The sequence below is a fragment of the Meriones unguiculatus genome, chromosome 3, assembly GCF_030254825.1.
Source record: "Meriones unguiculatus strain TT.TT164.6M chromosome 3, Bangor_MerUng_6.1, whole genome shotgun sequence".
NCBI lineage: Eukaryota > Metazoa > Chordata > Mammalia > Rodentia > Muridae > Meriones > Meriones unguiculatus.
Window position 1 is genome coordinate 161,188,181 of NC_083351.1, and position 24,673 is coordinate 161,212,853.

Sequence of the window (24,673 nt, forward strand, 5' to 3'; positions counted from 1 at the left end):
CCAGCATTAGGGCAGCAGAGGCACACAGAACTCTGTGAGTTCAAGGTCAGCCTTGTCTACAAAGCAAGTCCAGAACAACCAAGGCTACCCAGAGAAGCCACTCTCTACAAAAACAAACAAACAAACAAAACACAAAAAAATCATAAAAAGAAAAAGTGATAAAATATTTACTCAACATTTCCTCAATTCTCAAGATATAAATCCAGAACAAAGGCAACAAAAACATCCCAGCAAAATATGTAAATAAAAGGGACACACACACACACATATATAATTTTTATATAATGGAATTCCATGAACACATGCTTGTAAGACCTATAAAACATGACTTTTGATTGGAATACAAGTAAGACCCAGTTTATATTTTTAAACACAGCAGCTTTCTTCCTAAGCATTAGAAAAAATTGTAACAGACCTAGAAGTTGACATACAATATATAAGGGGTGAAAAATTGAATCTAAGGAGATGTTGTCAAATCTAGATGCTGACAAGAAATTAGAGTTATCACTACTGTTGAAGATTCATTCATGAAACTACATGGGGAAATTGTCCATATGAAATAGAAGAGTTTACATGCCAGTTTTGCATTAACAAGTAGAGCAAAACTAAAAATGGGGTGTTAGAATAAACATGATGCAGATACCCAGAGATGAGTGAATTGGTAAGTGAAGATAAAAATGTTAAAAAGAGAGAATGATGGATATGAAGCAATGACTAAATGAGTTCTAAAAACATGAACATCCCATTTTATATGTACTATAATTAAATATGCAATATTTGCAAAAGAATAAATGAAAGGATGTTTGCGATCAGCATGGGACAGAATTATACTTTTCTCCTTTCTTGACCTGGAGTGTTATCAATAGGTCTTTACTAACTATTCCAGAAGTTGCCAGTAAACCAAATAGAAATGTTACTTCTTAATAATTTACTTTGAACTAAAATGATTCAACGCAAGTCCCGAAAAAGCAAAAAAGAAATTGAAATCCAAAACTAAACATAAGAAAATCACCATGACAAAAGAGAATGAAGTACACACTAAAAATACACAGATGAGTGTACTGTTTTAATGATGATGTGTGTGCATGTATTTGTTCCTGAAATTTTACCTTAAAATTCTCTTCAAATTAACGGCTTGTTGAGCATAACTATATTTTATATGATCCAATGTTGTTGTCTCAATTTCTCCTTCTGTTCTCGCATACCCCATAGCTCTACTCATTAAATATATCATTTAATTTCATCCTATCAGACCCAGAATTTGATTTTTAAATTTATTTTTTTATTTGCGGGAGCCAAAGCTATCTACAGAAGCCAAAGCCAAAGCTATCTAGGGAAGACAAAGGTATCTATGGAAGCCAAAGTCAAAGCTATCTAGTGGAGACAAAGGTAGTTACTGAAGCCAAAGCCAAGTAGAGAGCAAAGGCCATTTAGTGGAGACCTAAAGCTATGTAGTGAAAGAGTTATCTAGACCCTAAATCATGGGTGATAGATTGTGAGGACATCCTTTGTTAGAGCATCCGTAAGATATCTTAAGAGAACATCCTTATGGTATCTTGCAGGTACAATAGTTAACCCATGAAAGCACTCCTCCTATTTCCTGCAGCAGTAGATTAACCTTCCCCCTTTCCTGCCTTCTCCCTATATAAGTTGGGTAAAAATTTCTAATAAATAGAAGCCTTGATCAGACAAACAGACTTGGCTTCCTTCCTTGCGCTTCTTGTCCCCCTCCCCCCAATTCCTTCCACTCTCCTCCCTTAGGAACCCCATTGAAGCCCTGCAGATCAGAGCATTTTATGAATTACAGTTTATTCACTTTGTATCCCAGTTGTAGCCCGCTCCTTCACCCCTTCCCAATTCCACCCTTCCTCCCTCATCTCCTCCCATGTCCCTCCCTAAGTCCACTGATAGGGGAGGTCCTCCTCCCCTTCCCTCTGACCAGAGCCTATCAGGTCTCATCAGGACTGACTGCATTTTCCTCCTCTGTGGCCTGGTAAGGCTGTACCCCCATCAGAGGGAGGTGATCAAAGAATCAGCCACTGGGGTCATTTCAGAGACATTCTCTGTTCCCTTTACTAGGGAACCCACTTGGAGACTTAGCTGCCATAGGCTCCATCTCTGCAGGGTTTCCAAGTTTCTTCTATGCACTGACCTTGGCTGGAGTATCAGTCTCAAAAAAGATTACTGTGCCCAGATTTTTGGTTCTGTTTATCTCCTTGTAGAGCTCCATCCCCTCCAGTTCTTTCTATCTTTGCCCTCTTTCATAAGATTTCCTGCATTCTGACCAAAGTTTGACTAGGAGTCTCAGTATATGCTTGAAAAAAAAAAAACACAAACATAAAATTTATTCTCTGTAATAAGTTTAAGTGGTTGCTCAACTGATCTTCAGACTCTTAATTTCTTAAATATCTGACAATCTAAAGTAAGTTTCTTCTCTGTTTGAGTTCCATCTTCCCTTTGATAATTTGCTGGATAGAGTCAAAGGCCCTCTGTGGTAGGTGCCTGTCCTGTTCCCTGTTTTCTCCCTTTCCAATGTCTGTCCGTTTGCCTTTGTAGGTGAGGATTGATCATCTTACCCAGGGTCTTTCCTCTTGCCTAGCTTACTTAGGTGTACAGATTTTAGGATATTATTCCTATATTATATGTCTAATATCCACTTAGAAGTGAGTATATACCATTTGTGTCTTTCTGCTTCTGGTATAACTCACTCAGGATCTTTTCTACTTCCCACCATTTGCCTGCAAATTTTGCAATATCCTTGTTTTTAATTGCTTACTAGTATTCCATTGTGTAAATGTACCATAACTTCTGTATCTGTTCCTCAGTTGAGGGATATCTGGGTTGTTTCCAGACTCTGGCTATTAAGAATAAAGCTGCGACAAACAAGGTTGAGCATATTTTCTTGTTGTACACTTGAAAATATTTTGGATATATGCCTAAGAGAGATATAGCTAGATTTTGAGGAAGCACTGTTCCTAATTGTCTGAGAAAGTGCCAGAATGATTTCCAAAGTGGTTATACTAGTTTACACTCCTATCAGCAATGGAGTAGAGTTCCTCTTTCTCCACAACCTCTCCAACATGTGTGTCACTTGTATTTTTGGGCTTAGCCATTCTGATGTGTGTAAGGTGAAATCTTAGGGTCGTTTTGAATTGCATTTCCCTGTTGACTATGGATGTTGAACTTTTCTTTAGGTGTCTCTCTGCCATTCAATGTTCCTCTATTGAGAATTCTCTCTTTAGCTCTGTAACCCATTTTTAATTGGATTACTTTGTTTGTTTCTATTCAATTTCTTGAGTTCTTTATATATACTGGATACTAGCCCTCTGTTAGATATAGGGTTGAAGATTCTATCCCAGTCTGTAGGCTGTCATTTTGTTCTGACAACAGTGTCCTTTGTTTTACAGAAGGTTTTCAGTTTCATTAGGTACCGTTTATTGATTGTTGATCTTAGATCCTGTGCTGTTGCTGTTCTGTTCAGGAAGTTTTCTCTCATGCCCATGAGTTCTAGGCTCTTCCCCACTTTTTCTTTTAAGTAATTTAGTGTGTCTGGTTTTATGGTGAGGTCTTTGATCCACTTGGATTTACTTTTGTGCAGGATGATATGTATCGACCTATTTGCATTTTTCTACATGTAGACATCCAGTTAGACCAGCACCATTTGTTGTAGATGCTGTCCTTTTGCCATTGTATGGTTTTGGCTTCTTTGTCAAAAATCAAGTATCCGTAGGGGTGTGGGCTTATTTCTGGATTTTCTATTTGGTTCCATTGATCTACCATTCTGTTTCTATGCCAATATGATGCAGTTTTTATTACTGTTGCTCTGTAGCAGAGCTTGAGTTCAGGGATGGAGATCTCTCCAGATGAATTGTTCTTGTTCAGGATTATTTTAACAACTCTGGGTTTTTTGATTTTCCCTATGAAATTGAGAATTTTTTTCAATGTCTGTAAAGAATTGTGTTGGTATTTTGATGGGAATTGCATTAAATGTATAGATTGCTTTTGGCAGTATGGCGATTTTTACTAGGTTAATCCAACTGATCCATGAGCATGGGAGATCTTTCCATCTTCTGATATCTTCTTCAATTTCTTTCTTTAGAGAATCAAAGCTTTTTGTTTTCAAACAAGACCCAGATTTCTTGATTAATTATTACCAGTATACCTCGTATTGATTGACCCCTTTCTTCTCCACTAATGCTGAGTCACTTTCAACATAACACATGAGTTGAGCTTAAATCAGCAAATGAAAATTATTCTTTCTGTCAAAATATCTGTACTTAAAAGTCTTCTGAGACTGATAGTACAACCAAGTACCATTTGTGGACATAACCTACAATTTTTGCACAGATGTAGCCTATGGCAGCTCAGTTTCCAAGTGGGTACACTAGTAAGGAGAACAGGGACTGTCTCTGACATGAACTCAGTGGCTGTCTCTTTGATCACCTCACTCTGAGGGGGAGCAGTCTTACCAGGCCACAGAGGAAGACAATGAATTCAGTCCTTATGAGATCTGATAAGCTAGGATCAGAGGGAAGGGGAGGAGGACCTCCCATATGAGTGGACTTAGGGAGGGGTATAGGAGGAGTTGAGGGAGGAAGGGTGGGTTTGAGAGAAAATGTTGGAGAGAGCTACAAGTGGGATAAAAAGTGAATAATTTTTAATTAATAAAATAACATTTAAAAAACAAAAAAGAAAATTACCCTTTTCTGTACCTAAGAGATACTAATATAAATACTTCAAGAGAAGATTGGTATAATATATACATGTTATTTATATATAAGAACATTAACAATTGAAACTTAAACAGAGCACACCCTTAGGAAAGTGATCAATTGTATTATTACGTATTTGCTACTTCAAGTGATGATATATTTTTTATACAGTGAACTAATAAAAGTAAGTATCGACCATAATTATTGCACCAAGTAACTACCTTTTCTGGTTCCAGTTTGCCATATAAATATGGAATGGTGGTATTTAATGAAAACGAGAAGGCCTAAGAATATTGACTCTATGTCCAACATTGATCTAACCACTGTAGGGAGAATCCAAATTATTAACATGTCAGTTATCAATACACATTACATCACGTGAATGACCACAGCTGTGACTGCAGACCAAGGTCCAGTTCTAAACTCACCTTTCTGAGAATTTCTCTATGGTCTCTTGCTCAGGCATTTTATTTCCAAAAGAACATCATGCCTCTAATTTATGGTTATCTTAACAGGGGAAATATGCACAAAGCACTGGGGTACTGAGTGCCAACATTTGGGATGCAAACAAATGAGAATTTTGAAATCATGCTATTTGCTTTAATTTTTAATTTTCTCTCTGTTTAAAAATATGCTTTGCTAAATATCAAGTGAAGTCTCTCACAGTGTTACTTATATCCCAAATAGCTAAACATTGATCTTTATAAACACTGAAAATTGAAGTGAATGATTTAATATATTATACATTCTAATAACTAATGTAGGAGCAAACCTATTAGTATAGTTATATTGTATTATATGGCTAATATCTGCTTAAAATGAATACATACCATGTGTGTCTTTATGCTTCTGGGTTACCTTACTCAGGATGATCTTTTCTAGTTACATCCATTTGCCTGCAAATTATATAATTTCCTTGTTCTTAATAGGTGAATGGCATTCCAGTGTGTAAATGCACAATTACTGTATCCATTCTTCAGTTGAGGGACATCTGGGTAGTTTCCAGGTCTAGCTATTATGAATAAAGCTGCTGTAAATATAGTTGAGCAGATGTCCTTGTTTTATGGTGGAGGACGCTTAATTCTCAGGTACAAGGGTAAACAGGATAGACACTGGAAGTGGTAGAGGAGAGGAAACAAGATGGGAGCCTATCATAGATGTTCTCTAAAAGACTCCACCCAGCAGGAGATTGAAGCAGATGCTGAGACTCAAAAACCAAACTATGGGCAGAGTGCAGAAAGTCTTACAGAAGAAGAGAGATAAAGACCTGGAGAGGACAGGAGCTCCAGAAGAAGACCAATAAAGCCAACAAATCTGGAACTAGGAGGAATATGCAGAGAGTGATGCACCAACCAAGGACGATGTATGGAGAAAGCCTAGAACAACAAAACTTGTTAAGGTATTATGATAATGCCCAGAGAAGAAATACACAGTTATTTTTTGTTGTTGTTAAATTGATTATAATTATATATGGTGCATTCTTACAACACCAAGAAGAAAGATAACATAAAATTAAAGAAAGAAAATGTAATGCATTATTATATTTTAACAGCATTACTCTACCAGTAGAAACACTTAATTGGTCATCTTTTAAACTTAAGATACACTGTTTCTTTTCCCTGCTCACAGGTTACACTGACCTCTTGTGGACAGACTGTGCTAAAGTCTAGTTTGGTGACCTTAAAATAACTGGAATCCACTGCAATAATCAGTGTAACTCAGTGAAACTGACAAACAACTGAATCAATTAATGATGATAATTAACTAGAAATTCTAGGTAGAAAGGTCAATCATAACTACATGCAGCTTGCACAATCACGCTATGATAAAATGAACACAAACACGGTGAATCACAAATACTTAAATAAAATGGGTGACTGTGACTGAGAAAATAATCAGAAAAAAGAGGATTCTTTCTGTAAGTCAGAATGAGGATGGGCCTAATGTCAGGGGCTTAATGTAAGGTGGTAACAATACTTTGAGTCTGTTCACTCATTGTCTAAGGCATGTGGCTGGCTCTTGGGAGTTTCTGAAGTTGAGATTCGATGAGGTCGAAAATTAATATTCCCTACTGTGATCTTGTTCATCCTTTTGCATTAAGCTTTATTTATTTCTAATGATGTGTTTGGGTTAGTATGTACATGTGAGTTCAGGTGCCCACAGAGGCCAGAGACATCTGGTTCTCTGAAGACACAGTTACAAGCAGTTGTAAGCAGCTTGATGAGGGAGCTGAAAATCAAACTCAGGCCTCTGCAAGAATAGTAAGTGTTCTTAACCACTAAGGCATTTCTCCAGCCCTTGTTTATAATTATTTTATTATTCTTTCTGTTCTTCTTAAATTTGTATATTTAACTACACCACCCACAATTGGTGAATGCACTTCCAGTAGTTAAAAATTCATCTATTTTATTTTCAGATCATTTTGTTTTACACAGATATGTATTCTCCTGTGAGTACATGAATAATAATTTCATATCACATTTTGATTTTTATTTCTGTCTACAATCCTTAGATACAAATGTTCTGATTATAGTCTGTGTGTGGCATTTTCTCAGTTACAATCACTCATATTGTGTTTTTTTCTTTTTTCACTATTTGAAAAAAATGATGGTTTGTGATCAAAGCAGATGCTGAGACTCATAGCCAAACTTTAGGCAAAGTGCAGGAAATATTATGAAAAAGTGGGAGATAGTAAGACCCAGAGAAGACAGGAGCTCCACAAGTATATCAACAGATCCAAAAAGACTGGGCACAGGGGTCTTTTCTGAAACTGATACTCCAGCCAAGGACCACTCATGGAGTTGGCCTGGAACCCCTACACAGAGGTAACCTATGGTAGTTCAGTGTCCAAGTGGCCTCCATAGTAATGGGGACAGGGATTGTCTCTGACATGAACTGATTGGCCTCCTCTTTGATCACCTCCCCCTGAGGGGGGAGCAGCCTTACAGAAGAAGATAATGCAGCTACTCCTGAGCAGACCTGATAGACTAGGGTCAGAGGCAAGGGGAAGAGGGCCTCCTTTTTCAGTGGACTGGAAGAGTAACATGAGTGGGGAAGAGGGAGGGTGGGGTTGGGGGGGAGCAAAAGGGGGGTACAGGGGGAATACAAAGTGAACAAACAGTAAATAAAAAAATAAAAATAATTAAATAAAAAAGAAAATATAGTAAAATAAGATAAGTACAAGAGGTGTTTGCATTCCTGTAAACAGAATTATTGGCTTAAATTTTTTTAACCAATTATATTGGTATTTGTGTTTTTATCATGAAGATTTGTGAAATTACAATTACTGACAGCTATTTAATAACTATTGATACTTGCCTCTATATTTTTATATACCAATATGCAATGCAGGCCAGACATATGGGCTTCCAGAGCACACAATTGTTGACACTGTGCTAAAAATTCCACACACAGTATATATAATCTAAAAAAAATGCAAAATCATTCCCTCTTGAGGGGAAGATAGCACTTTCAAAACTTAAACGATGGAAAATAAACTTTTAGGACTTTGGGGTCATTTAAGTCCTGTTTGACAAACTGTGCCACACCATCAGCTGCTGCCAGTGAATGGTGGACTTTGAACTGGACGAGTTACACATTAACTTCTTTGATTTATTGTTGCATAGCAGCCTGAGTTCATAAGGACAGCCAATGAGAAGGAAACCTTTACATTGCACCCAGATACCTACAAAACTTCCTTGTTTCTTTCTACTCATGCCAGTGATGTTATACTTTAACTCAGGAAATTGATTAAGAGTCCTGATGTGGACATGGAATACAGCCATCGGGTCACTATTACCATACCCTGAATGAACTTGTACTGAGATCATGAGTAGAATTCGGTTCTTACAAATTTCAGCCAACCAGATTGTTTTTAATATTTTAACTATTTATTTTTTTATTAATTACAGTTTATTCACTTTTTATCCCAGCTGTAGCCTCCTCCCTTGTCCCCCCACCCCCAAACACACCCTCCCTTCTTCATCTCCTCTCAAGGCCCTCCCCAAGTCTACTGATAGGGGAGGCTCTCTGCCACTTCCATCTGACCCTAGCCTACCAGGTCTCATCAGTACTGGCTGCATTGTCTTCCTCTGTGGCCTGATAAGACTGCTCCACCATCAGGGGGAAGTGATCAAAGAGCCAACCACTGAGTTCATGTCAGAGACAGTCCCATTTTCAGTTACTTGGAAACCCACTTGGAGATTAGTTGCCATGGGCTATATCTGATCAGGGGTTCTAGGATATCTCCATGCATGGGCCTTAGCTTGAGTATCAGTCTCAGTCTCACAAAAGACCCCTGTGCCCAGATGTTTTGGCTCTGTTGATGTCCTTGTGGAGCTCCTGTCCCCTCCAGTCTTTCTGTCTTCCCCTTCTTTCTTAAGACTCACAGCACTTTGCCCAAAATTTGGCTATGAGTCTCAGCATCTGCTTTGATACCCTTTTGGTAAATTCTTTTAGAGGTACTTTGTGGTAGGTTCATGTCCTGTTCCCTGTTTTCTCCCTCTTCTTATGTCCATCCTATTTGCCTTTCTGAATGAGGATTGATCATCCTAACCAGGGTCCTCCCTCTTGATTAGCTTCTTTAGGTGTACAGATTTTAGAATGTTTATAGGATGTCATAGGTCTAATCTCCACTTATAAGTGAGTATATACCATGAGTGTCTTTAAGCTTCTGGGATACCTCTCTCAGGATAATCTTTTCTAGGTCCCAACATTTGCCTGCAAATTTCATGACTTCCTTGTTTTTAATTGCAGAATAGGATTCCATTGTATAAATGTACCACAATTTCTGTATCCATTCCTCTGTTGAGAGACATCTGGGTTGTTTCCAGGTTCTTGTTATTACAAATAAAGCTGCTATCAACATGGTTGAGCAAACGTTCTTGTTGTATACTTGAGCATATTTTGGATACATGCCTAGGAGTGGTACAGCTTGATCTTGAGATAACACTATTCCTAATTGTCTGAGAGAGCAACCAATTTATTTGCAAAGTGGTTGTACAAGTTTACATTCCAACCAGCAATGAAGGAGGGTTCCCCATTCTCCACAGCATTTATTGTCACTTGAGTATTTTGATCTTAGCCATTCTGATGTGTGTAAGGTGAAATCTCAAGGTCGTTTTGATTTGTATCTCCCTGATAACTAAGGACATTGAGCATTTCTTTAAGTGTTTCTTTGACAATGATATTCCTTTATAGAGAATTTTATGTTTAGCTCTGTACTCCATTTTTTAATTGCATTACTTGATTTGTTGCTTTTTAATTTCTTGAGTTCTTTATGTAGTCTGAATCTTAGTCCTCTGTGAAATATAGGGTTGGGAAGATCCTTTCCCAGGCTGTAGGCTGTTGTTTTATATTGATGACATTGTCCTTTGCTTTACAAAGGCTTTTCAGTTTTTTTGAGGTCCCTAACTGTAGGCCCTGTTATTGGTAATCAGCCATCAAAGGTGCTTGGCTACTTTTTGTCAGTTCTTCTTACCATTTACTTTTAGTCCCCATCCCTTGTTACATTGGAAAGTTAGGTAGAACTATATTAGTGGTTTTAGTATTAAACTCTGAGTGCTTGGACTTTCCTTAACAAAGCCACTAGAAGAAATAGATTTAAAATATTTCTAAATCCTATATCAAAGTCTACCTCAGAAATGTAAAATATTAAAAATATCATAATAAAAGCTCTGGCTTTTGTGTTAGATATATACATTGTATAGATGTGTTTAGCATGATGAAATGCACTTCTAAGTCTATCTCCAGAAGACAACCAAAAGGCAATTAAAATCTCAAGCTTGTGACTGAATAATATGCAATCAGTGTTTCAACATATCAAAACTCTATTGTTCAATGTCAAAACTCTGGACTTCTGAAATCTTATAACAACATACGCACAACAATAGCAGAAAGAGGAGAGAAATCTGAATTATCTCCCACTTTTAATAGGCCTCAAATCACTTTTCTGTATCATTACAATTCACATTCATATACCTTAAAACATCTACTTATACCATCCAATCTTTCTTGCATTTGTCAACCCTGAAACATTTTCCCAGACCAAACAACATTCTCTAGATTCTCAAAACCTAAACTCCTATATCTTCAGACCCTACATAAACTCCATGATCTTTCTATCCAACTATTCACCATAAGACGTAGATAATTAACATGAAGCTTGTAAGCAAGGCAACCCTGCTTGCCTTTTTAAAAATAGAAGACCTAGTACCTGGTAATTTTAACTAACCAATAAACTAACAATGGATCTAAGTATCTGCTCTTTAGCTGCAAGACTACCATTAGCTTAGCTTAGCCATCAATGTAATCAGAGACCTGAGAAGGATAAATATGTACCAATCCATGTATCAATCCAAATGACAGTGACAACTAGTCTGTCCATCACTCTAGGCAGCTGTCCCTGCCTCCTGTGGTCTCATGGCATCATGATGAGGGTGGTCCAGTGACCAGGCACAGAAGATGAGAGACTAATTCTGTGGAGAAAGAAATGAGAGAATGGCCTCACCTCGCCCTTAGCAACATGAAACATTGACTCTCCAGGTGACCATATTTCTGTCCACAGTTTAGACTGGGCCCTAGCGGTAGGCCATTTGGGGCAGTCTTGTCCAGTAGTTAGCATACCGTAATCCAGAGTCGCATTGTGCCCAAATCTTCTTGGAGACCTTCAGGGAGCTACTGCCAGGATTTTGGGACTCTCTGTCATAACAAGCTTACACATATTAAAATGCTATATTCATCAGATCTCTGACAAGCTTGAGGGACAGCATATTTGAATTATTTTTATCTCTCTTTTAATTTTTTTATTCTAAATTGCATTCTATAAAATAGAATGTCATAATCTCTAATTCTGGCATATTCCTTAAATAAATGTTTTAAACCCATATTTATCTCAAATAGGTCTACATAGACAAACTTCATAATTACCCATCCTAGGCTTAACTTTAAAAATATTCTTGGGGAGACTATCCTGCTTCAATGGCTATAAAGTCCTGAATGGTCATGGCTGCATTACACTGTTGTGAGACTCTAATCTTGCATATATACCACAGGCAAACCAAGGAGACCAACACCAGAAGGCCTGCTAACGCTCCCATGCCCGCCCATTCCTTCAGATGATTCATGGCTGCAGCAATCCATGATGATAATCCTGTGGCTAGTCCTGCATCCACTCTGGTAGAATTTACTGTGACAATGGCCACTCTCAGCTGCTCCATCGTAGTATCGAATTCTCCAGTCCAATTACCTAAAATATAGCTATACAATTGTTTAGACAGATTTGCAGCACAGGAAAAATTCTCATGTTGTATGCTAGTGACTCAAAGTCCAGCATATTTTCATTGACAGCCAAGTTGAGCAATTTGCCATAGGGTATCAATTTGCTCCTGCACGAGGTCAATCCTCTGATTGAACACCATCAAGCTTCCTTTTAGTTGAGCATTAATTCCTTTTTGTACAACTAGGGCATGAGCTACATTGGCTAAATGATTATTCAGGGTCTGAGCAGTCTGCCCAGTATGACTCATGGCTAATGCCCCGGTGGTATCTCCAACAGCCGTCAATGAGATGGCAGTAACAATGGTGGCTGTAGTTCCAAGATCCCTTTTCTGTCTGAAGAGGGTCATAGCGTGAGGGGCATCAATGGGCACAGGCACCCAGCGAGGCATGCGAGTAACCAGGGCATACCTAAATTTACTAGCATTCCAGCATTAGGCAAAAAAGCAAGTATCATTACCACAATTACTTGGCTTTATCTGGCTAATAATGAATAAAAATGGGGGATATAAACAAACAGGTGTGGGCTTATAGGAAATATTATGGGAAGCCTTAACCCCCTCGTTGGAAAATCCTGCATCAGTTCTAGAACTAGCAGTGGTGGTGTCCGAGGTCTGAGTAGGTTCAGGAGACCATTGCCCCCAGGGGCGAGACGTGCTCCATGCCAATTGACTAACTCCATGTTTTCCTCCACTTTTGAAAGTCATTTAAGATTCTTAAATTATTTTTTCCCTTTTTTTTAAATTTTTCATCAATTACACTTTATTCATTCTGCATCCCCCCATAAGCCCCTCCCTCCTCCCCTCCCAATCCCACTCTCCCTCCTCCCTCTGCTTGCATGCCACTCCCCAAGTCTACTGATAGGGGAGGTTCTCCTCTCCTTCCATTCAGGCCTTTATAGCCATTGAAGCAGGACAGTCTCCCCAAGCATGGTTGGCTACCATAAAAAGCTAAAATGTTACACCCAGGATGCGAGGCTAAGCACTGCACTCAGGGTAAGCCGCTTTGGACCCAGAGAAGAGCATGTCTGATTGCATGAGGGTTGATGCCCCAGGTCCCGCCTCTGAGAAAAAGGTATCAGATGGGTCTGATGCTCTTTGGGTGGATGACACCTAAATGAACATCAGTACAAAGTCCCAATTTATTTCTAATATCAGAGATCAGACCTCTACTCTTGCCTGATGCGTCTAAAACAAAAAGGGGGAACTGTAGAGAGCTGCGGAATGCTATGCCTTAAAGATGGAGCTGGTTTCCGCCTTCCACCTTCCCGATGGTGAGTGCTCTCTGTCACGAACAATTGCACATTTGGCTAAGGCCGAGGATCTGGCTTGCTTCCATGTATGTGGACCTATCTGCATTGCCCACGTGGCACGCTGGTGTTGGCTACCCAGAGGCTATATAAGCTGTGGGCTGGCTTTCCCCAGGGTCAGATGATTGTTCAAGGTTCTTGAATAAACTGTATTGAAAAATAAATAAATAAATAAATAAATAAATCCTTGAAAAAAATATTCTTATAACTAATTGCAATCATTAATATAACTTCAAATATTTTTTAAACTAAAATCAAAACACAACTTTTAATCAGATACAATATACAGAAGGGCCTGCAAATCTTGCTCATCTTATCACATTGCATTAAGACTAAACAGCAAAAAAAAAAAAACAAAAAACAAAAAACATAAAGGACAAAAGTTTCATTTAGCACTAAATGGAGAACTAAACACAACTGGCAACCTTAGCAGAGGTGGAAAATGGACAATTCTGGCCATTTCACACCTATCAGCCAGAAAGAAACAGCATTAAATCATTTATATAGGAACTGGAAACCAGGCATATGTTTTTATAATCACTAACAACGACTTGATATAACCCTGTATAAACCTAGGCTAAAAAGCATAAAAAAAAAAAACATTTTACATTGAAGAAACACAAGCCTTTTAAATGAAGAGCAACATATTTTACAGTTCTTCCTCAAATCATACTTGTAGGTATGAAAAACAAAGCAAATAGTTTATACCTTCTATAACATTCTATGTACCTTCAGGTTTGGTTTTTCTGATCCATTATTCTTTTTTTTTTTTTCTCTCCATGATTTTTTTTTCAATGCTGTTTATTCAGGAACATTGAACAATCCTCGGACTCCGGGGAAAGCCAACCCACAGCTTAAATAGCCTCTGGGTAGCATTATTCTTTTTTTTTTAACCATACATTTTTCTTGATTTTCAGACCATATAAAAGTTTTCATCAGAACCCTTTTCATTATTTTATCATTCTGACTCAATATATCATAAAAACTGCAGTTTTCTTAATTGGCTCAAATAGTATGGTTTGGTTTCATTTGGTAAAATTAACAAAATAAATACCAAAGTCTCTTGTCTTCCCCCAAATATTGAGAAACTGTTCCAGTATCCCTGTTAGAATGCCCAAGGTCATTGTCTAAAATACCTGATAAACTTTAAAATACTTCACAGCCTTCAACATAATTTTTTAAACCTGTTTTTGCAATATCACAATAAGGTTCCCTTTTTAGAAATGAAGTCACAAAGTATAACCATAATTTTAAAAGTCAAAACCAAATTTTATCAATGCAAACAATTCAGTACTTTTAAAATCAATACCAAGTGTATTATTTTGATGTTATAAACTGTGGCTGCCAGCAAGAAAAGTTCTTGTATACAAACACATGGAGGTGCAGTTTTAATATTTTATATAAATAGAGTTTAAAACCTTATTTTTATAAACCTGGTTTTTAAGACAGGCCAGAAATTATGTAAAGTCTAAATACGTTTAATAATCAATTATCAGACATCAAGATATATAGAACATAGTAAACTTATATATTCAAAACAATCAAAACTGTAAAACTCATTTTTACTCCCTTTAGCTATTATTTCAAGGGAGGAACATCTTGATACCTGTTGAATCCATTGTTTTTTACAACCATAGAGGCTTGTAGCTTTCTTACCTGAGAAGCTGCTGTTGCCCCTTTAAGAGCTGCCTGCTTGCACAGAAGCTTTAAACATTTCTCAAAAATCTGTTTTATCCATTTCAGCAGTAGCATCAGTCTTAAAGTTGGGAACTATAGGAGCTGGCATCCCGTATATAATCTCAAAGGGAGTTAAACCTAGCTGGTAAGGGGAATTCCTAACCCTATAAAGGGCAAAGGGGAGGAGCATCATCCAGTTAGTGCTGGTCTCCAAGGTCAATTTAGGTAAGGTCTCTTTTAATGTTTTAGTTATTTTCTCTATCTGTCCTGAACTTTGGGGCCTATATCTCCAATCTGCCCCAATAAACTTAGGTACATTCTGACTTACCTTCCACACAAATGCTGGCCTAGTCTTCCCTGTGTCTGTACACCTTGGCCAAATTAGTGGGCCGTCTTGCAGCTGCCTTGAGACCTGCCAACAGAGCTTGGTGGTAGACTAGGAGACTCTCCTTACCTGCAGGAGTGTTGTAATCCCAATTGGACCTCTAATAGGGAAAGTAATCATCAATACAGGCTTGATCTGTGGTTGGAACTCCTGTAGTGTCTGGGACATTTTTGCGCATCTCTGAAATAATACTTCCCTGCTCCTCTGTGGTAAACAAGACCTGTAAAAGCTGCTGGCAATCGTCTCAGGTGGGCTGGTGGGTCAAAAGCAGAGAACTTGGCATTTTGAGTTCTCCAGCTATAAACCTGCTATGTGGCAAAAGGCCAGTAATGATGAGCTTGATTGCCATTAACAGTTGGAGGGCCAAGTGGCCCATAAGGGAAAGACTGTAGAATCTGCCTCTGGTTCTGTCTGAAGGCTCTCGGTCCTTGGCAATTATGGGTTTTTTATTTTTCTATAGGAAATTGAGAATTGTTCTTTCGAGTTCTGTAAAATATTGCATTGGTATTTCGATGGGAATTGCACAGAATCTGTTGATTTCTTTTGGCAGAATGGCCATTTTCACTTCGTTAATCCTACTGATCCAGGAGCACAGGAGATCTTTCTGTCTTCTTATATATTCTTCAATTTCTTTCTTGAGCACTTGAAGTTCTTTTCAAACAGGTCTTTAACTTGCTTGGTTAGAGTCACACCAAGGTACTGTATGTTATTTATAGCTATTGTGAAGAGTGTTGTTTCCCTAATTTCTTTCCCATTCCTTTTGTCTTTGGTATACAGAAGGGCTACTGACAATTTTGAGTTAATTTTGTATCCAGTCAACTTGCTTAAGGTGTTTTTCAGCTGAAGGATTTCTTTGGTTGAATTTTTAGGGTTGCTCATGTATACTATCATATCATCTGCAAATAGTGATACTTTGACTTCTGTTCTGATTTGTATCCCTTCGATCTCCTTTAGTTGTCTTATTGCTCTAGCTAGTGTAAGACTCATGGGAGTCATACGTTACTGGGGAAGACACTAGAGTGAGGCACAAAGACCAGTGTCAATGCAAACTGAAAGAGGCTTATTGAAACCAACATGTTGGGGTCTCCTGAACCTTAAGGATAGGCGACCCTGAGGAAAAAAAAGCCTTGGGTTTTTATAGGCCATTCTGGAAATAGCAACAGGGCAATTTTTCACTGGTGGATATTCTGGGTCTAGCTACCAGCTTGAGCCAGTACACTCAGGGTTAAGCTGCCATTTTTGCAGTTTCTCCAAGGATTGCCTGCCCTCAACTGTGTCCTTGGGGGCTTTTCCAGAAATAGTCTGTGTGAATGTGCCAAGGACTGCCTACATCTAGTCCTAGGGGTTTTTGCAGCAACTGTCTGACTGTGAGGTATGAGTCCCCTGGCAGGGGTGGGGCAGAGGGAAGAGGGTATAGTCTGCACTTAGCAATTTGTGAAAAGTTCCCAGTTTTCCCAGTTTTCCCAGTTTTCTTGGTTATACTCAAGCTAGATCTCATCACTAGGACTTCAAGGACTATGTTGAAGAGATACAGAGAGAGTGGGCAACCTTCCTCTTTCCCTGATGTCAATGGGATTGATTTTAGTTTCTCTCCGTTTAGTTTGATGTTGACTATAGGCTAAAGTATATTGACTAAATTATATTGTCTTTACTATGTTTAGGTAAGTGCCTTGTATTCCTGATCTCTTCAAGACTTTAGACGTGAATTGGTGTTGGATTTTGTCAAATGCTCTCCCGGTACCTAAGGAGATGATCACGTGGTTTTTCTCCTTCAGTTTGTTCTATATTGTGGATTACATTGATGGATTTCCATATATTGAAGCACCTCTCCATGCCTGGGATGAAGTCTACTTGGTGATGGTGGATGATATCTTTGATGTGTTCTTGTATTTGGTTTGCAAGTGTTTTGTTGAGTATTTTTGCATCCATGTTCATAAGAGAGGCAGGTTCTCTCTTTTTGGTGAGTCTTTGTGTGGTTTAAGTATCAAGGTGACTGTGGCTTCATCGAATGAGTTTGGTAATGTTCCTTCTGTATCTATTTTGTGGAACTGTTTGGAAAGAATTGGAGTTAGCTCTTCTTGGAAGGGCTGGTGTAATTCTAAGCAGAAACCCTCTGGCCCTGGGCTTTCTTTGGAAGGGAGACTTTTGAAGAGTACTTCTATTTCCTTGAGTGATATAGGATTTTTAAATCTATTTACCTAATCTTGATTTAATTTTAGTAGGTGGAATATATCAAGAATTATGTCCATTTCATTTAGATTTTCAAATTTTGTGGCATATAGGCTTTTAGTAATATCTAATGATTTTTTTGGATTCCCTCAGTGTCTGTCATTATGTCTCCCTTTTTGTTTCTTATTTTGCTGATTTGGATAGTTTCTCTGCCTTTTAGTTAGTTTGGCTAAGGATTTGTCTATCTTGTTATTTTCTCAAAGAACTACCTCTTGATCTAATTGATTCTTTGAATAGTTTTCTTTGTTTTTAATTATTGATTTCAGCTCTGTGTTTGTTTATTTTCAATGGTCTACTCTTCTTGGATGTGTCTGGTTTTTTGTTTGTTTGTTTGTTTCTTTTTCTGAGGGCTTTTAGGTATGCTGTTAAGTTGCTTGTATGAGATGTTTCAAACTTCTTCCTTAAGCACTTAGTGTTATGAACTTTCCTATTTACACTGCCTTCATTGTGTCCCATAAACGTAGGAAGTTGTGCCTTCATTTTCATTGAATTTTAAGAAGTCTCTAATTTCTTTTTTCATTTTTTAGCTGATCAAGCTGTCACTGAATAGAGAATTGTTTAGTTTCCATATGTATGTAGGATTTTTGTTATTTCTGTTATTGTTGAGGTCTAGTTTTTAGGCCACCATGGTTGGATAGGATACAAGGGATTATTTCAATCTTCTTGTTTCTGTCGAGGTTTGCTTTGTGCCCAACTAGATGGTCAATTTTTGAGAATGTTCTGTGAGGTGCTGAAAAGAAGTTATACTCTTGGACAAAAAGTTTTGTAGAACTCTATTAGGCCCATTTGATTTAGGATCTCTGTGTCATTATTTACCTATTTAGCTTCTGCCTTGATGATCTGTCCTTTGGTGAGAGTGAAGTGTTGAAGTCTCCCACTATTAAGGTGTTGGAATCGATGTGCGATTTCAGCTTTAATAATGTTTCATTTACTAATGTAGGTGCTCTTGTATTGGGGCAGAGGTGTTCAGGATTGTGATCTCCTCCTGGTGGATTTTTTCTTTGATGAGAATGAAGTGCCCCTCCTCACTTTTTTGATTAATTTTGGTTGAAAGTCTATTTTATTAGCTCTTAGAATAGCTGGTCTGGCTTATTTTTTGAGTCTGTTTGCTTGAAAACCTATTTCCAGCCCCACTCTGAGGTAGTGTTTATCTTTGTAGTAGAGGTGTGTTTCTTGAATGCAGCAGAATGTTGGATCCTGTTTCCATAACCGTTCTGTTATTTGTGTCTTTTTATTGGAGAGTTGAGTCCATTGACATTGGTAGATAATAGTGACCAATGAATGTCAGTTCCTTTTATGGTAGAGTTGGTGGTGTTATTGTGTTTCTATGCTTGTTTCCTTTTAATTTACTTGTTGTGAAGTTATGTATATCCTGTGTTTTCTTGGGTGTAGTTGTTTTCATTAGACTGGAGTTTTCCTTCTAGTATCTTCTGTAGGTCTCTCTTGCTGTGTCGCTATTGTTTAAGTTTAGTTTTGTCATGGACTATTTTGTTTTTTTCCGTCTATGTTTCTTGAAAGCTTTACTGGGTATAGTAATCTGTGTTGGCATCTGTGTTATCTTTGAGTCTGCATAATATCTGTTCAGGCCCTTCTGGCGTTCATAGTTTCTATTGAGAAGTCTGGTGTGATTGTGATAGTTCTATTTTTGTATGTTATTGGGACTTTTTCCCTTGGTGCTTTCAATATTTTTTCTTTGTTCTGTAAATTTCGTGTTTTGACTATTATATGTTGTGAGGAATTTCTTTTCTAGTTTAGTCTATGTGGTGTTCTGTAGGCCTCTTGTATATCAATGACCATCTCTTTCTTTAAGTTTGAAAATTTTTCTTCTATGATTTTCTTGAAAATATTTTATGGGCCTGTAGCATGGAATCTTCTTTACTTTTCCTTTTATACATATATATATATTATTTTTAATATTAATTACAGTTAATTTAAATTGTGTCCCAACTGTAGCCCCTCCTTCATTCCCTTCCAATCCCACCGTCCCTCCATCATCTACTCCTTGCCTCTACCTAAGTCTACTTATCAGGAGGTCCTCCTCCCCTACCATCTGCCCTAGCTTACCAGGTCTCACCAGGATGGGTGCAATGTCCTTCTCTGTGGCCTAGCTAGGCTGCTTCTTCCATGGGAGGCTGGGGAGGTCAATGAGCTTGTCATAGAGTTCATGCCAAAGACAGTTCCTGTTCCCCTTACTAGGAAAACCCACTTGGATACTGAGCTTCCATGGGCGATGTCTGAGCAGGGGTATTAGGTTATAACTATGCATGGTCCCTGGTTGGAGAAACAGTCTCAGATAATCTCCTGTTCCCAGATATATTTGGTCCTTGTGGAGCTCCTGTTCTTTCCAGGTCTTATTAACACTCTCTTCTTTCATATGTATCCCTGCACTCTGCCCAAAGTTTTGTTATGAGTCCCAGCATCTGCTTTGATACATTGCTATGTAGAGTCTTTCAGAGGCCCTCTATGGTAGGTTCCTAGATTGCTTTTCATTTTCTCTACTTCCAATGCCCATCCTTTCTGGCTTTCTAAGTAAGGCTTGGTCTTCTTACCCTGTGTTCTCCTTCTTATTTAGCTTCTTTGGGTGTAAAGATTTTAGTGTGTTGATGCTATCTTATCTTATAGGACCAGTATCCACTTATAAGAGAGTATATATATATATATATATATATATATATATATATATATATATATCATGAGTGTCTCAGGATGATCTTTTCTAGGCCCCACTATTTGCCTGAAAATTTCATGATTTCCTTGTTTTTAATTGCTGAGTAGTATTCCATTGTGGAAATGTACCACAGTTTCGGTATCAGTTCCTCCATTGAGGGACATCTGGGTTGTTTCCAACTTCTGGCTATTACAAATAAAGCTGCTATGAACATTGTTGAGCAAATGTCCTTTTTGTATACTTGAGCAAATTTTGGATATATGCCTAGGAGTGGTATAGCTGGATCTTGAGGAAGCACTATTCCTAGTTGTCTGAGTTAGCGGCAGACTGATTTCCAAATTGGTCTTTCAAGTTTACATTCCCACCAATGATTTAGGAGGGTTCCCCTTTCTCCACAACCTCTCCAGCATGTGATTTCACTTGAGTTTTTGATCTTAGCCATTCTGGTGGGTATTAGATGAAATCTCAGTGTCATTCTGATTTGCATCTCCCTGATGGCTAAGGACTCTGAGCATCTCTTTAAGTGTTTTTCTGCCATTCTACAATCCTCTACAGAGAGTTCTCTGTTCAGCTCTGTACCCCATCTTTTTACTTGGATTACTTGATTTGTTGCTTTTTAACTTCTTGAGTTCTTTATCTATACTGGATATTAGGCCTCTGTCAGATATAAGGTTGGTGAAGATAGTTTCCCAGTCTGTAGACTGTCATTTTGTTTTGACAACAGTGTCTTTTGCCTTACAGAAGCTTTTCAGTTTTATGATGTCCCATTTATTAATTTTTGCTCTTAGGGCCTGTTCTGTTAAGGAAGTTGTCTCCTGTGCCAATGAGTTCTACGGTCTTCCCCACTTTTTCTTCTAATCGATTTACTATGTTTGGTTTTATGTTGAGTTCTTTGATCCACTTGGACTTTACTTTTGTGCAAGGTGATAAATATGGATCTATTTTCATTTTTCTGCATGCAGACATCCAGTTGGACCAGCACCACTTGTTGAAGATGCTGTCTTTTTTCCATTGAATGATTTTGGCTTCTTTGTCAAAAATCAAGTATCTGTATGTGTGTGGGTTTATTTATGGGTCTTCTATTGGGTTCCATTGATCCACCGTTCTGTTTCTATGCCAATACATTGCAGTTTTTATTACTATTGCTCTGTCGTACAGTTGAGGTCTGGGATAGAGATACCTCCAGATGATCTGTTGTTGTACAGGATCATTTTGGAATTTTTGGGTTTTTTTTTCCTCCATATGAAGTTGAGAATCTTTTTTTCAAGGTCTGTAAAGAGCTGTGTTGGTATTTTGATGGGAATTGCATTGAATCTGTAGATTGCTTTTGGCAGAATGGACAATTTACTTTCTTAATCCTACCAATCCATGAACACGGGAAATCTTTTCATCTTCTAATATCTTCTTCAATTTCTTTCTTCAAAGACTTGAAGATTTTCTCAAACAAATCTTTCACTTGCTTGGTTAGAGGCACACCAAGGAACTTTATGTTACTAGTGGCTATTGTGAAGAGTGTTGTTTCCCTAATTTCTTTCTCATTCCTTTTGTCTTTGGTATACAAGAGGGCTTCTGATTTTTTTTTTAGTTGATTTTGTATCCAGCCACATTGCTTAAGTTGTTTCTCAGCTGAAGGAGTTCTCTGGTTGAATTTTGGGGGTTGCTCATGTATACTATCATATCATCTGTGAATAGTGATACTTTTGACCTCTTCCTTTCTGATCTGTATTCCCTTGATCTTCTTTAGTTGTCTTATTGCTCTAGCTAGGACTTTAAGTACTATGTTGAAAAGGTAAAGAGACAGTGGTCAGCCATCCTTTTCCCTAATTTCAGTGGGATTAATTTAAGTTTCTCTCCATTTAGTTTGATGTTGGCTATGGGCTTACTGTGTATTGTTTTTACTATGTTTGGGACTTAATGTGCTGGGATGAGTATGTGGGGTGCAGGCTCCCTTTTTCTGTGGGGAAGGGACAGGGCATACAGAAAACAAAAGGAAGAATGGTGGAGCTGAAAGTAGAGGAGGGAGGAGGCTATGGTAAGCAAGTAAAGTGAATAAATAAATACATTTTTAAAAGAATGAGGATTTCAACTGAAATTAGAAATTACACTTTTTAATAAAAGTGTTCATTGTGGATTCTTCTCTATTTTTAAGAACCTCAGAGGAAATTAATACCTGGTACTATAAAACTAACCATGTGGACATTTTTCCACTGCATATATTTACCCATAGTTTTCCTTTCATTTTATCATGTGGCAATCTTGTTTTCATTTTTCAAGTCTTGAGTCACATACTACTTTTCTCAAATAGCATTCTGTTATTTCTCCAGTACACTCCAGAGCTCCTTGATATAAAAATACAAGGCAGTTTTATTGCAAATTTGTTGATATAATAAATTGTTTTGTATGAGAACAGCTTCTTCTTTTTAACCCTCATCTCTCTTTAATGTTATAATCAACAATTACATAAAAATTCTTTTCTTCTAGGTCATCCAAAAACCAAAGCTTTTGTAACTCTTGGTGGAACCAATGGCATCTATGAATCAATCTATCATGGCATTCCTATAGTTTCTGTGCCATTGTTTGAAGATCAACCTGATAATATTAATCACATGGTAGCCAAGGGAGCAACTGTTAGAGATTTTAACATACTGCCAACTATAGACCTTCTCACTGCCTTGAGGACTCTCATTAATGACCCTTTGTGAGACTGTTACTTTTGTTTGAAAAAAAAGTTTTAATATAAGGTGGATTCATTTTTTTTCTCTTTTGAGATTGTGTTTCATTAAATAAACACAAGACTGGCTTCAAACCTATAAACCTGTGTCTTCTTAAGCCTCCTGAATGCTGAGATTAAAAATATGTGTCATCATGATTGCTGTGTATACCTATTTCTTTAAAAAGTTGATAGAAATAGTTTCATCATAATCAGTTTTAATTTTTATCCTATTTGAAAGAGAATAATTTTGAAAAACTTTAAATAATTTGGCACATCTGAAATATGTGTTATTTTCAACAATTAAGTTAATCTAAATTTATATATTCAATAAATAAGAAATAACTAGTTTAAATTTTTCTATAAGCATAAATGATGTTTCAATTATTCAGCTACTGGCAACAAAGATACTGTTTATAAATATGACAGAATATATTAATAAAATAATCATGAATGTTAATATTAATAAAAATGTTTGAGCATTCACCCATCTTCTCTGAAACTGTAAAACTTTTGGTAAAATTTTATTTTATATCTATTATTGTTTTTTTAAAAACAGGATCTCATGTTGTGGCTCTGAGCTGGCTTCAAATTCAGAGAGATCCTTCTGTCTTTGTCTCTGAAGTGCTCAGATAAAATTCATGTTCTAGCAACCCTGTAAAGGAAGCTACGGTGACTGGCTTTCGGAAAAAAGTGTTCTAAATTCAATTTAATGACATGCTATTATGTTTTTGAAACATAATGAGAGTAGTTTAGGTTGTTTGATCATTGTAAACTAAATATCATGTCTACTGAAGTCAGATCCAACATCTAAGGCTTCTAACCCAATGTTGTCAAGAAAAGAACAGAAGTTTGTTGACAGTTATGTTAGACCTTGATGGTGAGATAAAAACTAGCATATTGCACAGATAGTCCCCAAGGAATGAGAGGCAAAATTCAATTCATATTATACCCAAGGAACTGTACCCTGTAGGCAGCTTCAAGGTTTACCAGAAGAGAGTTCTACATAATCAGAATGTCCAAAGGCAAAATATGAAGAGAAAATGTTGGTTCTTACGTACAGTCTCCTAGTCCAGGAACAGAACTGATTGATACTGCTTCAAGAGTGGCATACTTGTTATGAGGATAACCAAGCACTCTTTGATTGCACAGAAGGTCTACTCCATGAAATGGATACAATACCTGGCACTGATAACTGCCAAGAACCTGAAACTTGATAGGTCATGGGCCCAGTAGAAAACTTACTACTACTATTTTACTAAAGGGATATAGCAATAAAGTGACTCCTAATCACTGAGAGTGATACCCTTGGGTCAATGCCTCACTAAACTTATATCAAAACACTTATTTTCTCAGCAGATGGGAAGTAAAGCAGATACTCAAAACTGGACATTGTGTAGAGTGAGAGTCTTTGTTGCACTCAGTGCGAAATGGGATGTCTTTATCAAGCACCTCTATAACACCCAAGGATCAATATGGAAAAGGAGGAGGAAAGATTGTAGGAGCAGAGGATGGCTGACTCCAAAGAGACAGTGTTAGGCAGAAACAACAGGAGACTGATATGAACTCCCAGAGAGTATGATAGTATTTGTGAGACCTGTACAGGTTCAGACCAGACAAATTCCTGGCACCAATGGAAATTAGGATCAAAATCCCACCTTAACAGAAAAGCTGTTTGTGACTGACACATTAAGCGAAAGTAAAAACC

At 37.6% G+C, this 24,673-nt stretch overlaps 1 protein-coding gene and 1 long non-coding RNA gene across 3 annotated transcripts in view; one reads left to right on the forward strand and one right to left on the reverse strand.

The window, feature by feature from the left end:
* Nucleotides 1–14,970, reverse strand: part of LOC132646047 (UDP-glucuronosyltransferase 2B17-like) — a 47,211-nt gene extending 32,241 nt beyond the window's left edge. For both annotated transcript variants that reach the window (XR_009590935.1, XM_060380865.1), the window contains exon 1: nucleotides 14,953–14,970. The gene's annotated coding sequence lies outside the window, so the exon portion shown is untranslated. The remainder of the gene's footprint in view (nucleotides 1–14,952) is intronic.
* On the forward strand, nucleotides 5,854–23,069 carry LOC132653189 (uncharacterized). The gene is made up of 2 exons (XR_009590951.1): nucleotides 5,854–6,111; nucleotides 22,737–23,069. It is a non-coding gene; the product is annotated as an uncharacterized LOC132653189 (long non-coding RNA).
* The last annotated feature ends 1,604 nt before the right edge of the window (nucleotides 23,070–24,673 follow it).